Below are 16,152 nucleotides of genomic sequence, written 5' to 3'. Positions count from 1 at the left end.
TAACAAACTTTCAGCACTACTCAATAGAATCTCTTATTATCCTTCCCAAAAGCAATTTTACACAGATGTGGTCTGTTCTGTCTATCCTACCCCTTCTTATTTCTCTATTCTATTGCATCAAGCCAGGCCATTCACCCATTTTTACCTTTATTTCTGTTTCCAAAACCATTGTAACTACATTCATTATTTCTATATGTTTCTGCCACCCCAGTAATGTCTAATTTTACATGTAGCATCAGTTGTTCCAGGTCCTATATTTTGTGGCCCAGGTACCCATCCCATTATTTAGTTTAAAGCTCATCTACTTGGCCTTGTCTACCTTGACCCCATGATGCCTTGACAGAGGTCAGTAAAATCTTAATTTGGATGGAGAACAGGAATAAAAAAATATTACATATATTTTGCATGATACAGGAAATATGGAGGCATCTCACGAAACTGTGAGGCAGCAGACAGAAAGCAAATCCAAAGAAATGCTTTATTCCCTGATGAGTGCATAATTAAACTATTGAACTCGGGATGTATTCAAACAGATCAGTTCAAGAAGAAATTCAACAAATTCTAGGAAGAAAAACCTGAAAATGTGTTTTATGCACAAAGAGACAACTGGAGGCTCAGGAACAGTCTCTGAGTCTTGCACTGCAGTGAGCAACACCTTAGAGGTATGTTGCTCTGTCCCTTTAATCCATGTTTAATCTTCGAACCATGATCACTAGCAGACATAGGACCCTGGCCTAGGGGGCATTCAGGTCATTCAGATACTCTTGTGCCAGGACCCTGGAGCACATAGAAAGTATTAATCCACTGTGCAGCCCCAGTTTGTTGGCATTTTTCTGGTTATGTTAGTTTAATTCAAGGTGAATGGAAAGCATTTGAAAGCTTCTAGGTGGTCTTATATTAGCAGGTCTGTTAGCGGTATGGCTACTTAATGGTTCGTTACAGAACTCCTTTAGAGCAGTACTTTCTGATATGCCTTGCAAGGGTCACAGCAGCCCCCAGACGGTTGGCTGCTTTGACACTAGCTTTTGCTCAGGTCTCGTCCCTGCTTTGTTGAGGACAGTCTGTAGCTAGAGGTTGACCCCTTGATGCTGGAAAGCAGAGTTACATTTGCAGCTGTATCACAGGCTCCATCTGTAATACTCCAACTCAAACTCCAACTCAACTCAAACTCTCTGTGCTCACCTTCCTGCGTGCAAAATGGTAAATTCTTCACCTCCAACATGGGCTATGAGAATAAACAGTTGAATTTCTGAAAAGTACAATGACACTACCGAGACGGGACTGGTGAGAGAACTGGGCATTCAGTGATGATGAATTGGGTTTTGTTGATTTTTTTATCATCTTCTGATTATCAGATTTTTCTTTTTTTAAATGAGGTGAACTGAGTAGAAAAATCTCATCTTACTCTTACTGAATGTGTTGACTCTGTAGTCTGCAGCCAGATCCATAGCATTGGCATTACAGAACAAATAAAATGATTTTTGAGACAGCGAGAGGTTGCATTTCCCATCTGGCCACTTCCATTTGTTTGGCTAGTCAAATGCATTCTGCAAAGGGGAGAGAAAGAGCGACTGCTTCTGCCCTCTGAAAAGTAGAAAGCATTATGAAAAATAATGAATACAGTAGAGCTCTGATTATCCAGATGCCATGGGGAAAGCTGAATAAGCCTGGATAACAGAGGTTTCACACATTCAAAGGAATTGTCAGTGTAATTAATAGATATCGGGGGACATGGCCATGTTTTGGATAATAGTAAGTTTCAGACAATTGAGAGGCAGATAAATCAAGGTTATATTGTAATAACAAAGCTGCATTGTACCCTCCATAGTTCTCATTTTAAAAGTCTTTCATAATAAAATGTCTGATAACCCTCAGAAAATACACTCTGAAAGAGAAAGGGAAAGAGGGAAAGAGAGAAAGGGAGAAATCATCACGAGCGCTGCTTGCAGAATAATAGTACCAAGAATCCTGAGGTTACTCAAGAGAAAAATAACTAATGTTGTTTATATTTTTCCCCCAAAGTGATTAATGTAACCAAAGTAAAATTGCACGAAGTCTACTAAAGGGAGAAACTCCTGGTTTCTTTAATTCCCTAGAACCTTCCCTGTTCAGAGAGCATCCATTCATGCAGCGTACATTTATCAAGTTACAGAAGCTGACATTGCACATGCCATTTTAGGTACCATCCACAGACCATTGCAGGGTTACAGCTGGCAGAAGCTGATATTTAAATGGAAACATTTTAATGACAATTAGAATAATTTATTCACATTCCATTTGCAAAGCTAAGCGACATTCTGCTCTAAACATACGGCATACAAGTAGACAAATGGATAGCTCTACGCTGTCAAAAGTAGCACTGGTTGATCACAAGGCAAGATTACATTTCTACTCTAATCTCTACCTAGAGCTTCTGATTCTGCCAATATTGCTTTTCCAGGTGTATCTGAAATATTTTTCTACATCCTCAATGGAATTTTCCTTAGTCTGCAAGACAATATTCATAAGGAATGGCTCTATTGCCACGCATGGGATCTGAAAATCATCCTAGACTACTTTTAAACTTTGAGACATTGCGATAAAGATTTTCTTATTGTGGTTGCCCATGAAGCTGAATAGAGACCACCTCTCTCTGACAGAGCAAATAGCAGGTTTGAAAATCAACATCCAGATGCTATTTGAACATAAAAACTTTTGACAGATTTTTTCTGTTGTTTTACTCTAAGGCTGAGCATTTAATCCACTGACAAGTAAGTAATGTGTTTAATGTCCTGGTTTCAAAATCGCACCCACTGAAGAAAATAAAGACCCTTGTTTTGACCTGGACAATATTGCTGTCCAAAAGAGCTTTGTCTCTTTTGCAGTGGTGCGGCCCCTTTTGTGCATGGTAACTATAGAAGGTATGGCATTTAATTCCACTCTTTGGTTAAATCAGCTTTGTTATTCTCAGTCACAAGAGGAGAACTACTCTGTTTTCTCCCATCTTCATAAAAACACTTTTTAGCTTTGCATGGCTATTAAGGAACTTCATGGAGAACAAGTTCAGGCTAAAATTAACTTTTTTGAGGGGGCAGGAGGGACTAGCTGGGAGGGATACCTGCAGGGATACTTCTTTCTAGAGGTAAGAACTCTTACCTCTTCTGCTGGCATGAAGTCCTCCTGGCACCACAGCATCAGATTCACCTGGTTTGTTTTTCTGGCCTGTGGGCTCCAGAAGCCGTACCACATTGCAAATGCCAGCCCTTGGACTTCAGAGTGCTCGTGCAATGCTTCATTGCCATCTCCTGATTACTACGGTGGGAATTATAATGGGGATCTGTAATGAGGGTATTAATACTTACTTTACTCCAAGGCATGCTCTGAAGATAATTGATATATATAATCTCCTTTGAAAATTCAAAACACTGGTGAACTACTAGGTATTTTTGTTGTGACTATCATTAGGGGCTTCATCAGCAGTAATTCATTATCTCTATTATTAACAAATTAGGACAAAAGCAGGGAAAATACAAGGTTATCACCTTGGCAGGGATCATTTTACACAAACGTAAGATTGAGTATGCTTTGCTTTCTGTGAGAAAGGTGCAGAATGGATAAATTATTAGAACTACTCACATCTGTTCTTGAAATAAAAATATGAAGAAAGTGTAAGGATGTACAACGCAGAACTGCATGTTGAACATCCAGGCTTCACAAGGCAGTCAGTTCAGGACCCAGAGCATTTTATTTGCTATATTCATTTTTCAAGTGATTCACAGTGAATCTCAGTGGCAAGAACTCATATTTCTTTTTTAATTTAGCTCAGCAAAGAAACTAAAATGTTCTTAAAGTAAATCAACTCAGATGGTGAACATGTTCTTTTTTTTTTTTTTTTTTTTTTTTTTTTTTTTTTTTCCCCAAACCTCAGTATATTGCTTACATCAACCAGTTTATGACATATAAACCCTGAAACCATTTCCTGGATTGCATAAAATGAAAAATTACGGGGGAAAAACCCTATATTGATGCCCCATACTCTAATACACCGAGTCTACTAGAACAACTTGAACAATCATAGAAAGAAGTTGGCCTTAATTTGGGGGTTTTACCAGACCAGGAAATATTTGGAAAAGGAAATGTTTGCAGTTTAAGGTTTGGTAGACATGTGCTGCTGAACCGGTAGATGGCTCTGTGTGATACGTGCAGTTAGGGCTGGCTGTGGGCTCTGCTAAGCAAACAGGGCAAAGCCTGGAGCTGAAGTTTCTTAGTGGAAATTATGCATTACATTAGCACTTTTTTAAGAGTGAGAAAATGCATGACTTAAACACATTTGCATCCTAGGAATATCTTTTATTAAATCCACCGCCCCCCAAAAGAAAAAAGCAAAGAAAGAAAGGAAAGATTAAATGATTAACTGGCTTGCCAGCCAAAGAACAGTCATGATTAATTTTGATTCAATAAGAAAAAATTCTAATGGATTAACTGATAGAAAAAAAACAACTCTCCCCGTCTCCCACAAATCAATAATTATAAAAGGAACATTTTTTTGTTTCCTTGTCCAGGAAATTAAAAACAGGTGAAATTGAAAAAAAATCCCTTTTCTGTAAGCAACCACATAATTTTATCAAGTTGGCAGCATTTTTATGCACATATTTTATCTATTAACTGATATGAATGCCTGATATCATGACACAAATCCTCAAGCGCCTCAAATGACAAGACTGCGCTAGGTGACCCTCTCCTCCTCCCAGCGCTCTTGTCACTAACACCACAGGCACACACAAATCTTAGTGCTTGAGAGACATATGAATGTTCAGTTGTATATTTGTTCTGGAGGTCATTATACATGTTGATACATACACTACTATACATAATTCAAAGATTCTGGACCAGGAAGGAGTTTCATTGTCTTCTATTCCTGTTTTCTGGATAACCAAACTTCAGACAAAACTACAGCTTATCTGTTATGAATATATCCATTACTGATGTAATAACAACAAATAAAGAAGTCACTATGTAATAATATTCCAACAGTTAATTAACTTGATTATTTCAAAGTATCTCCTCATTTATGAATTTTGCTTTCAAATTGAACTTTGGCCTTGTCATACCTTTTCTAGATTATTTTCACTAGCGGAAAGCTCTTCTAGCAAGCAAGGGGAGACAGCAAAGAATCCCTCTTCTGGGTATTCTTTTGATTGAAGCAGACTGATTCCTTCTCTCTTTCCCTCCCCTCCTCTCCCTTCTCCTCTCCTCTCCTCTCCTTTCCTCTCCTCTCCTCTCCTCTCCTCTCCTCTCCTCTCCTCTCCTCTCCTCTCCTCTCCTCTCCTCTCCTCTCCTCTCCTCTCCTCTCCTCTCCTCTCCTTTTCCTTTTTTTTCCTTTTTCATTCTGTCTGTCTATTTTTCTTTTCTATACCAAGGTAAAATATATTTTGCAGATCTTGTCTAGACTCTCCCATCTTGCAACATTTTTTTTGTGTGTGTGCGATGAGAATGTCAGGGCTTGATGTGGTATTTCTGTATACTATAACCTCTCTCCTCTTGCTTTATTTACGCATGAAAGGATCATAATCACCTTCATAATTCTTGAATCATGTGTTCAGTTGACATTGTGGTTCTACAGTGGGATTTGAGGACAAAAGTCCAGTCTAAACATGCGTGGGAGAAGGCTGGTACTCAATAGCTGGCTAAGAATAGCCAGAGCAGAGCAGGGTAGTGATGGGTAGACAGGTCAGGTGCAAGCAGAAATGGGAGAATGAATGGATGTGGGAGGAGGTGAAAGGTAATGAGATTTCAGGATCAGACAGTTCAGGTAAAAATTAGTTAGGCAGGTAGGTATGAGAGAAAGTTCAACAAGGTCAACATGCTCTTGTTGGAGAAAGCAGTGATGCACAGCAGGGGAGGAAGAATTCTTCCAGGACTTCAGTAGCCAGGGAGGCTGCTCTCAGGTGGCCTCAGAAACAGATCCTAAACTGGTGAGCTTAATTGCTGAAATATTTGAGCAAATTAATTGCGCAAAATGCTGCATGTTCCTCATTTAAAAAATGGAAAATTAAAGAGCCTTAAATTGCAAAGCAAACAGTAATTAAACCTGCTGCATCTGCACATATGTGTATGCACCTGGATATCAAATCACTGTTATCCAGGCCAGGACAGTCTACTTCAGTGATAGCATCTGGAGAGTAAAAAAGAGTGAGAATCAGACACAGTAGTGAAAAAAACAGTAAGTGCTGCAATGCTTTTAGGAGAAACACTTTTAACTAAAGTATGTATTTTTTTTAAGTTACTATACATAAATCTTTCTAATGTAAATGTATGCAGCAGTACACAGGAAATCAAAAGTTAAATTCTGCGATACATAAACCTCTGTCATCTATGTTTTGGGAAATAAATTTGATCTAGAAGTGACTTGTTAAGGATCTGTACTTTTTAATTAAAACAAAAAGTCAGAAAGCTGACTGCAATACACTATACAAAAGTGAACAGAAGAGGATCAGGCAGAGTATCAGCCTTGAAATTCAGATTAAGGCAATTATTCAAACCAAAGGCACAAACAAGAAAGCCAAATGTAGTGAATGCTCAAACAAATACCCCCTTCAGAGGAGAGCAAGTATAGTGAAGAGCTGCCATTCACCCCAAATGTGAATCCCTAAGGCTGAAATTTAACAGCTGGGGAATGCATTGCAAAATTTCGACTGAAATGCAGATCAGCTTGATATCGTGCATCTGGGCTTTGCTTGCGGAAAAGGGTGCAGCGCTTCCTGAGAGTGGAGATAAGGCAGGATCTTCTCTTGACAGAGGTTTCTTCCGTGCCAGGGTATTGCACGGATGCACAGCTACATAAACACAAAGGAAAATCAACAGATACATTGATTTTATGTCTTGTGACAAATTCCTTCTCACTTTGCCCTCCACTAACCTCTCGCTGATTCGCAGATACTAACTGTTGGTCTCTCTCAGCTCCTGTAATTTTTTTCCCCTTGTTAATAGCCTTTCTACTCCTCTTGGGTACCAACTTCCCTTTCCTCTAAAATGCCTAATTGATCAGCGTAATGAGGCTAACCCGAGGGCACTGTTTCTAACCTGTGACACAGCGTGACATCCCTGCTTCTTTGCTGGGGCTGATGAAGGAACTGTGTGCCTAAAGGCTTGCCTGCTTTCTCTTCCGCTAGGGGATACGTCCTGTCCCCACAGGTCATGCCTTGCTAACCACGACAGCAGCATTTTTGGCCCAATAGAGTAACTGGGAAATTAGCCAGGATTTTAACCAAACTATATAGGAAGGGGGGGGCGGGAAAGAATTTGTCAAAGTTATGTGCTTTCCAACCTGCTTTGCATCCTCTGCGTGGCAATTCTCTCCTTTTTAACCAAGGGATTTACCAAAGCCCACACAAACATCCACTCCAGTCCAGAAATGAGAGTCTGACCATGGATGCACCTGTAGTTCCCCCGGGCAGCAGTGACAGAGCTTCGCCGGTTGCTTTTTTTGTCAGCTTCCAGGCATGAGCACAACTGCCTGTATCTCACAGTGCTGAGCAGCAGCTCGGCAGACGGCTCCACAGGGACACCTGGGAACCAAACGTCGCCCTGTTCATCCTCCTGGGAGAGCTTGGTCCAACTGGCAACTCCCTCATACTACAAAACATAGACTGTCTCTGCAGCTGATCAGTGACTGAAACTCTTAATGCAGGCAAATGTTTAGGTTTTACCTCTCTTACAGTACTGGAATCCGCAGATTTATTACACCGGTGCAATATACAGTTTTGAAAGCACAGCTGTGCTCTTTCTAGCCACACGCTTCCCTCATTACCCTTGTAAAAAGAAGTAGAAACAGTTCAAAGCCTGTGAGAGGGCACATGCTTAGGGGCTATGCCTTGGTGTAAGTGCCTGTGCCAGAGGTGCACCAGGAGTAGATGGGAGGTTTTGAGAGCCTGGTAGAGCTGGAAGAGCATCTTCATAGGAATGGATCTTAGCCTGAACTCTGGAGATGGAGTCCCCAGCTCATGATAGGAAAATTTCTCCAAACGGTTCCAAACCCAGCTTCTGGTTCAGATCTGGACCTTGCTGATTTGATTGGGGATCTCTAATTAAGTAGTTTAAAGAATACTGAGAATCTGTCTTGCTCCTCCCACCGATACATTTTCAGACCTTAGGCTTAGGCACAACTGCTCATCTTTGTGAGAGTTTCACCCCTTTGTGCGTCTCAGGACAAGAGTCACCTGAAAATGTAGCTGGGCATCTGTGGAAGCTGTTGGGACTGCAGTCCTGTTTGTTGTTTGCTATACGGCCTTACACACCTCAGACTGCTTCTGACCAAGGGTTATACGAATCTGTGCCAGTGTTGTGAGGTACTGAGTGTTATCATAAGGATGCTGTAAACCAGCCCTCAGTTCCCAAGAAATCCAGGATCCATCCACACAGTGTGCTCAGAAAACGACTTTCAATAAAAACATTAGCAGTCACAGGTTATCTGCAATTCTCTTAAATGCGAGGACTTTAAACGTATCCTCTTCCTTTTGTTCTCTCTCAGCCTCAGGGCTTTTTATTCCAGATCTGCTGCAGTACTTCCTTTTGTTTACTCAACTGTGTAATATACTCAAAGAGTTTCCTTTTCAGAACCACAGGCAGAAAAAGTCCTAGTGCGACTGCTCAAGTGAACAGCATTCTTGTTCTGCACTAAATCAAGGGAAAGTCAAATACTTTTTCTTAACCCAAATTTGAGCTTATAGGGGGTTTGTTATGACAGTAAAATTCCCACTTCTAACAAAACCTCAAAGCACGAGGTTGATTATAGCATTCATCACAAGGTGTCCCATGAATATGCATGCCTGTTTTCTTCCAGAAGGCTATGTTGCTTCAACTGCATAGGGAGAGAGAGAGACAGAGAGAGACAGAGAGGGCACGTTAACCCAGTTAATGGGTAGCAATTGGACAAAAGAAATGCTAAGGTCAGTCTTCCACAATTCCTGCTGTTTCCCAGTGTGGCTATCTGTCTGAGTAAGATCTGAATATCTGCAAAGGATAGAAATGACCTGCTATTCCTGCCTGCTGCCATTCTGCTGTGAGAGTGAAAAATCAGCATCGTCCTCTTAATACTAGCTTCTGGAGAAGGCAGTCACAGAATAGGAAATAGCAGCAGTTCCCTAGGAAAAGTTCGAGTTAAGTTCTGCCTGCTGTTTTTAATCTCTCATTTCTGATGGAATCATGTGGTGTTCAAGGCTGGGAATCAGGAAAACTGGATTCCTCTCTGATGGGTCATCGTGCCTCTGTTTCCCCATATATCCTCCTGAGAAAAAAAAACTGAGCTGTCTAGAGAAGCAGCCATCTCTCTGTCTCTGTAACAGCTAGCATAGGTTGAGACTTCTCTCACCTGGGAGGCCTAGGGTGCTGCTATAAATAGACCCAGCAGACTGAAGTCTGCTTTCCACAAATCATGTAGTATAAACACAATTTTTTGCAGACTACTTTAACATTTTACTCCAAGTCTGCACTGACAACCATCTTACTAGACTAGAGAGAGCAGTGCTATTTTAAGGCCCGCTTTCTAAGAAAGTTTTACCAAAGTCAGAAACAGACTCCCTCACTTTGTCTGCACTTTTAACTTAGGAGGAGTTGTAATTCACCCTAGAGCTTCTGAAAGCAAGGTCAGGGAGTTCAAGTTATGAGATGCGTGCTCTAAATGGGAAGGAAAGCAAACCTGATGAGCGAACATAGGTGAGCCTGAATCAAAAACCCTGCTTCTGGGGAAATTCAAAAGGCAATTATGAGGATATAGATCCAAATCTTTCAGGTTGCTTTTCTTTTTCTGATAAACTCAACCAAATCCCTAGATCTAAAGTTCTCACATTTTTCAAATTCCCTGAGTCTGAGCACAGATCTGAATTCTATGGTGAGAGCTGGGATCCAGCCAAAGACATATGAGTATTTTACTTCCCTACAAAGACCACATTTAACTGTGCTACCTGAACTTGGGTTTGTGTCCTGTGTAACCATTGGACATGCTTATTGTGAAAAGGTGCACATCATTGCCCTGAGAGCTCATCTAGCAGACCACGAGTTACAAGATCAGTTTCCCTTTAAGGTGTTGAACAAGCTGAGACTAACATCATGGATTTGAGGAGGGTGGGGAGAGCAGGCTGTGAAAAGGGTGTTATTCTAGTCACAGAATATCCAAGCTTAGATCCAAACATATATTTCTGACTTAGACTGTCAAACCTGGAGCAAAGGGCTGATCCACTGCCCAGGGGAGAAGTTTCACAGGCACCAGTGGCTTTAAATCAGGACTTTTGCCGTAGAGCTATGCAAAGTTCAAACATAAGTAGGTAAAAATGCCTTGCCAGTGGCCACTAACAATCTTCACAGATTTGGAAAGAGGAATACAGGTTGCAGCAAGGAAGAATTAAAAGGAGCTGCCAAGAAACCAGTCAAAACACACACAGTTCAAACATCAGCTATTGTTGAAGCATCTCAGGTAACCACTTTCTGAACTGAGAGGCAGGGTATCCTCATATTATCATTCAAAAAAGAACACCTGAAACAAAGCTGTTTTACAAATTTCTGTTTGTTAAAGGAAGGGGTTGATTAACTTATTTTTTGTTTTTAATTTGAATTTTTGCAGAAAACGGTATTTTTTTCTCAACAAAGGTATCAGAAAAAAGTTATTTCCAGTTGTTTAGCAAAAAAAAAAAAGGATTAATTTTTGAGGGAAGCTGACACTTCTGTGTCTTCCCAACCTCTTTTTAACTTCTGATGAAAAATTATGGCTTGGCTGGTGATCTCACACTGAAGATCCTGTCAAGTACAAGAGTAGTGAAAAATTACCAGCCTCAAGTGCAGGAAAAAAAATGACAGCAGTGTGTCCAGTAATTACCTACAATCACTTTTCTTTCTGTCTCTCTGTGTTTCTCTCTAGTAGCTAGGCCATGCTTTATTAATTTAATTACATCTCTCTAACCTCCTTATGTGGCTTGCAATGTCTTATTCTGAGATCGGTGAAAGGAACAATGTGGCAGAGAGATTCCTCCAGCCCTTCATTTTAGTGATTCAAAGCATGTCACCTTATTAAATAACATCTTAATTGCCAGTGGCTCCAGTGATTTTGTAGATCAGAGGTTAATTTTTATTTTCTCTTCTGCACAGCAGATCTGCGGTTCTTCAGTTAAATGTCTCCCTTTAGACACCATGAGGTGGTGAACCTGGCTGGTGAGAAGTTGTGTCTCAGAGGTTTGGGGAATGTGTCCTCTATTTTCAATTTCAGTGGCCTGGTAATTATAAAAATCTGCACCCACCCACATTGTTCATTTTCATTAAACCCAGACAAGTGTAATCAATCCTCAAGCTTGCGTTTGGGGACCTTTTACGAACTGCCTAGACCAAAGGGCTCCAAAATTCTGCAGCTTTCATTAATACTGGAGAAACTGAGGGTCCATCTGGAAAGGTACTGATCCTTCCTGAGTCCTCAGCACTGTGCAGGAATTGACCTTTTAATAAGAAAACTAAAAGACACCCTTTTCATTCTGTCTTCCTCAACCTAAACAACTGATGTCGTATCATCCATCAGGATGCTGGAAATTATATAAGCCCATCATTTACCATCAGTAAAAACAGATTGAGGCTGGCTATGCAGCCTGAATTTGGTTCAATATTTAATGACTCATGCGTTGCATTTTATTTCATCTGCAGCAGTTTTCTGCCTCCTTATTTATTACAATCAGTTTTATCCCCAGTAGTAGCACCTTGCAGTCAGACTGTATTCCCAGCTGCTTCAGAGGGTTAAAGAAGCTGGCTACAGAGCTAAGAATAAAGGGACAGAGGAAGCAAAAAGGTGAAGGAAAGACAAGATAGATAGAAAGCCAAGGAAGGGAGAAAGTTCTGTTTGCCAACCTTTTTGTCTTAGATAATGGATCAGAGGATTTTTCAAGGTCCTTTCCAATCCTATTTACTATGGCTCTGCTTCCTATGGCAAGCTAATATACTGAGATCTCATAATCTTCATTACACTTTATCTGACTGCACCTATGAGGTAAAGAAGGACTGTTATCCCCATTGTACAGATGGGGAGTTGTAGTACTGCTCCCCATCTAAACTTCAGCAAGGAGTTGAGCTCTCTTTGGGTTCTTTCACTGCTAGCAGAGGTAAATCTAATGCTTCTAATGAGTCAGACTTTAGCAGGGACCAGAGACATGGAGAGATGCAGATTTTCTAACTGTTTAGGTGCCTACTCCAAAAGACAGGTCCTCAAAATCTGATGTGTAACCCTCTGAGGCAAAGCCAAGGCTTTGAGCACATCCTCCAAGGGAGCTTGTTTAGGTGTAAAGCCCTGCCAAGTGGTACAGAAACACGCCACATACCCAACTAGGCTGGCCAGCTTCTTCTAATAAATAAGGTCATGTATCTGGTGTGCAGAGGGGAAGGTGCAATATAGGCAAGCCAAGGTCAGAAAACTGAGGGAATTGGGAGATGTTTTGGTTCATAAACCGAAGAAGGAGAATGGACCATTGTCCATACTCTGGCAAGACCAAGGTGAGAAAGATGGAAAAGGCTGAGTCACAAGCATGGCCAGTGGTACAAATGCAAACATACCAGAGACAAAACCAGGGCAAGGAGATTGGGGAAAACAAATTATTTAGGACATAAGAATTCTTCAGAAAGAAATACCTAGTGTGATCATATAAAATGTTCTCAGCACAGGCTGTGGTTACAGTGAAGTAGACTATTCTCATCCATTGAAAAGGGTTAATTGTTGCAGCTTCTGCAATTACACTCTAATTGCTTTCTCCATTTCTTAAGGAATAACTTCCAAAGTAGGTTAATATTAATGTACTCATTAGATAATTGATTGTATTTAAATCTCTCTGTCTTAGGGGTAGGATTGAGTTTAAAAATGTCCAGTTGAAATTAGAATTTTTTTCTGTCAGCCTTTTCTCTCCTCCCTGGAAAACTTTTATGTCCTGACTGTTAAGTGTCACTTGATGTTGCAGTAGCATTTTCATGCTCTTTTCTTCCATCTCTTCCCAAACACTTTAATTAAGAGAAGCCAGATGATGTTATTAGTAGGCATGGACAAGATATAAATGTATCTGTGTTCACGTACATGCACATGTGTGTATGAAGGGAGGCAGGAGGTAAAGGTGAAGCTAGCCTAAGGATTTTACAAGGGAATCCTTAAATGTATAAATTATATTTCTTTAGGGAAGGGAGTAAGGGGATCTGTTTATAGCATCTCAGTGTGCCCTATTTCGAGTGTTGAAGCCATGTCCAGTGCACAGGTTTGTAAGAAGAAGTGCCCTTTCAATCCTTACAACACACTGAAGGGCAAAAGCAGGAATATGCTGAGATAGTAGGAAAAGAGGTATCAAAGACCAGTGCTGAGCGCTCAGGAGCACAGATGAAAACCAAGCACATGTGGAACAGTTACAACATTGATAAAAGACCCTGGATACATTTGTCTCCAGCTGGCAACCTTATCCTTCCCTTGGTCCCAGTGGGAAATGATTATGGCAAAATACAGGCCTGCTAGAGTCTGTTTAAAACCAAGTGGAGAAATATCAGCAAAGGCATAAAAGCTGAGATGCACTGGAACAGTACTGGAAGTACTGGGGTGAACTGGCAGGGTAGGTCTGGTGATGCCACGGCAGTGAGGGTGACAGGGCTATGTGCAGGGGGGAACGTGCTTGCAGGATCTCCAGGTCTTGTGGTTTGCCTAGTGATTTTGAGAATCATTCAGTGAAGGTCTATGCTGGAAGATGACCCCAGCCTGAGCTGGTAAGAAGCAATGCTGCCCTGTTGGCTTCTGCAGAATTATCCTAGTCTTGAAAATGGGACAACCCTTCCCTTAAGGTATTGTACTGAAAATTGAGCTCTAATTTGGAGTCTGACCTGTCATATTGTGTTTTATTGCAACATTAAATAGCCTGCTAAAAGAGCACAATCAATGGTGATTACCAAATTGCTTAACACGCTCTGGCTTAGGGATACATTGCTAATCCAACATTGTGTGCCAGGTAATGCCAAAGGGCTTAGCATATTAACTTCTGTTATGGCATATTGTCACGGCAGTGTTTTTTTTTTTTTTTTGGTTTGTTTTGGTTTGTTTTGTTTTCCTGTTATACAGCTTCACTCATCATAAGAAAGAAACATTGTCAAAGACATGAATTAGACCTTTTAAAGAAAAAAACTCTACTGCCCTATTCAGCACCAGATGAAGTCCTAGGTACAAAAGAAAAAACAGTATAGGAAAACAGTACCACTGGATGCTGCACCTAGCACTGAGGGGAACAAAGAGGGTGACAGTTTTAGCGTATTATTAGCCTCAGATTACAAGGTTGCTTCAAGAAAGGGTTTAAATCTTCTGCCTTCTCATATTGCTAATTTGGATTCCATCTTATTCATTACTCTGTACTGTACTCATCTCAAGGATGTGCAGTGCAGGTGAGGGCAGGCAGGGAGGGGAAGTTAGCATCCAGAGTTGCCTATCTCAAGCTACTGCTACGCTTGGCTGCACCTTCCGCAGGACAGAGGCATCTTTCAGAAGCGTTTGAAATATTTTGTTTAGTTACTAATGCAAAGTGCTAGTCAAATTTAGTTAGTGTTGAGGTCACAGTTAACACATTAAACCATTTAACCAGATTTAAAAAAGTACTGTCTTCTGCCTGAAAATGGGAGATCGAGATTGGTCTCAGAGTCTGCAAGAGTGATTTCTGATGAGAGGCTCATAACAGAAATAAAGCCTTCCACAATCCTGTGCAAGGTTATCAATCAAAAATGAGGCATGATAAGCCCATCCAGAGCCTGAGCCTGCTTCATCCAGCTCTGTGGTTTCAGCCTGGTTGCTGCTGCCTCCCGAGACGGGGAAGGGCTGTCACACTGGTACCTGAGGCGACACAGTGCAGCGGTGGAAGGTGTAGAATATCGTGAGATAGTCAAGTGAATCCTCACCTGTGAGGACGGGCGAGAGGTCAGGAACTTGTCCTTGGGGAGCATTTAGAAAGGCTTCATGAAGGATATTGCAAGGACTTGGAAAGTTTGTTTGATGCTGATCCAAACTCCCTTTCCCTTTCCCTTTCCCTTCCCTTTCTAAAAACAGTCAAAACTTACTATGACATTGATGTGCTTGTCTGTGTCACCAGGGATCCTGGTTGGGAACTATGGGGATAAAAAAAGTCTGTAGAACAGTTTTTGCTGCATTTGGAAGCACTGTTTTCATCCTGGTCTGTTTATCTCTGTGTATTATTTGTAGTTCATCGGTGTCGTAAGTTTAGCCAAGGTACAATGCTAGGTAATTCAGGTGACCTATCTGAAAACCTGGGACACCAACACAAGATTATCATGGTCTGATGTGTTACTGCACATCAGCCAAGCTATGATCAACATCCAAAGGTAGGAGGCTCACATATGGGGAAAATTGTATTAACATAAGTCTTTCATTAAAACTTTTATCACATGGTACCCTTTCCCCAATGTAATCACTGGTCACCCCATCCTTCCCCCTGTCCCAGGCACAGGTCTCTCCCTCCTGTTAATTCTAGCTCTCCTCAGGGCTATTGCTGAGCCATTACAACTCATTAAGCCAGCGGGAAAACAATTAACTGCTTCCACTTTTCTGCTGGATTAATTTTCTGCTGGTTTAGCATGCCATTAATTCACCTCAGGCTGCTGTAGATCTGCTGCTCAGGGCTGCAGCAGTATGGATATTTCCTCCGGCGGGGTTAGCTGGGGTCCCTCTGTACAAGTTCACCAGGTGGCCCCACACACTGCTCCGCGCTGACGAGAGGTGAAGTGGGGTGGGAAGATGCTGCCCTGGGGCTGGAGGGAGTAGAGGAGATGCTGCTGGACCCAGTTCTGTTGCCGTCAGAAACCTCCTTGGAGCAGAAGTACACCATTTACCATACATTTGACATGAGATAGCAGAGCTTACATGGTCATTTACTGTTGGTTAGCTGATGTGCAGTAACTCGTTACACCTGAAAAAACTCCTTATTTTTCCCTGGACCACCTAATGATAAATGCTAAGCAAATTATAGTGGAAAACCAAATGCAGGCTTCCTGTCAGTTGTTCAGATCATTCATCCCTGGTACATATGTCCTCACTATGAGAAGAAAATATACCACAAAATGTTTAAATAGCGATTGCTTTTCAAAAATCTATGATCTGCTCATTGTCTTGAGAGTAGA

At 41.2% G+C, this 16,152-nt stretch overlaps 1 long non-coding RNA gene across 1 annotated transcript in view; it reads right to left on the bottom strand.

The window, feature by feature from the left end:
• Nucleotides 1-15,823, bottom strand: part of LOC134141773 (uncharacterized) — a 28,115-nt gene extending 12,292 nt beyond the window's left edge. The window contains exons 1-2 of the long non-coding RNA XR_009958720.1: nucleotides 15,625-15,823; nucleotides 3,136-3,316 (exon numbers count right to left, since the gene is read on the bottom strand). This is a non-coding gene — a long non-coding RNA (uncharacterized LOC134141773). The remainder of the gene's footprint in view (nucleotides 1-3,135; nucleotides 3,317-15,624) is intronic.
• Between the last annotated feature and the right edge of the window lie 329 nt (nucleotides 15,824-16,152).

Source organism: Rhea pennata, chromosome 6 (genome assembly GCF_028389875.1).
Source record: "Rhea pennata isolate bPtePen1 chromosome 6, bPtePen1.pri, whole genome shotgun sequence".
NCBI lineage: Eukaryota > Metazoa > Chordata > Aves > Rheiformes > Rheidae > Rhea > Rhea pennata.
The sequence above is the reverse complement of the archived record's forward strand: the minus strand, read 5'-3'. Positions and strand labels throughout refer to the sequence as shown.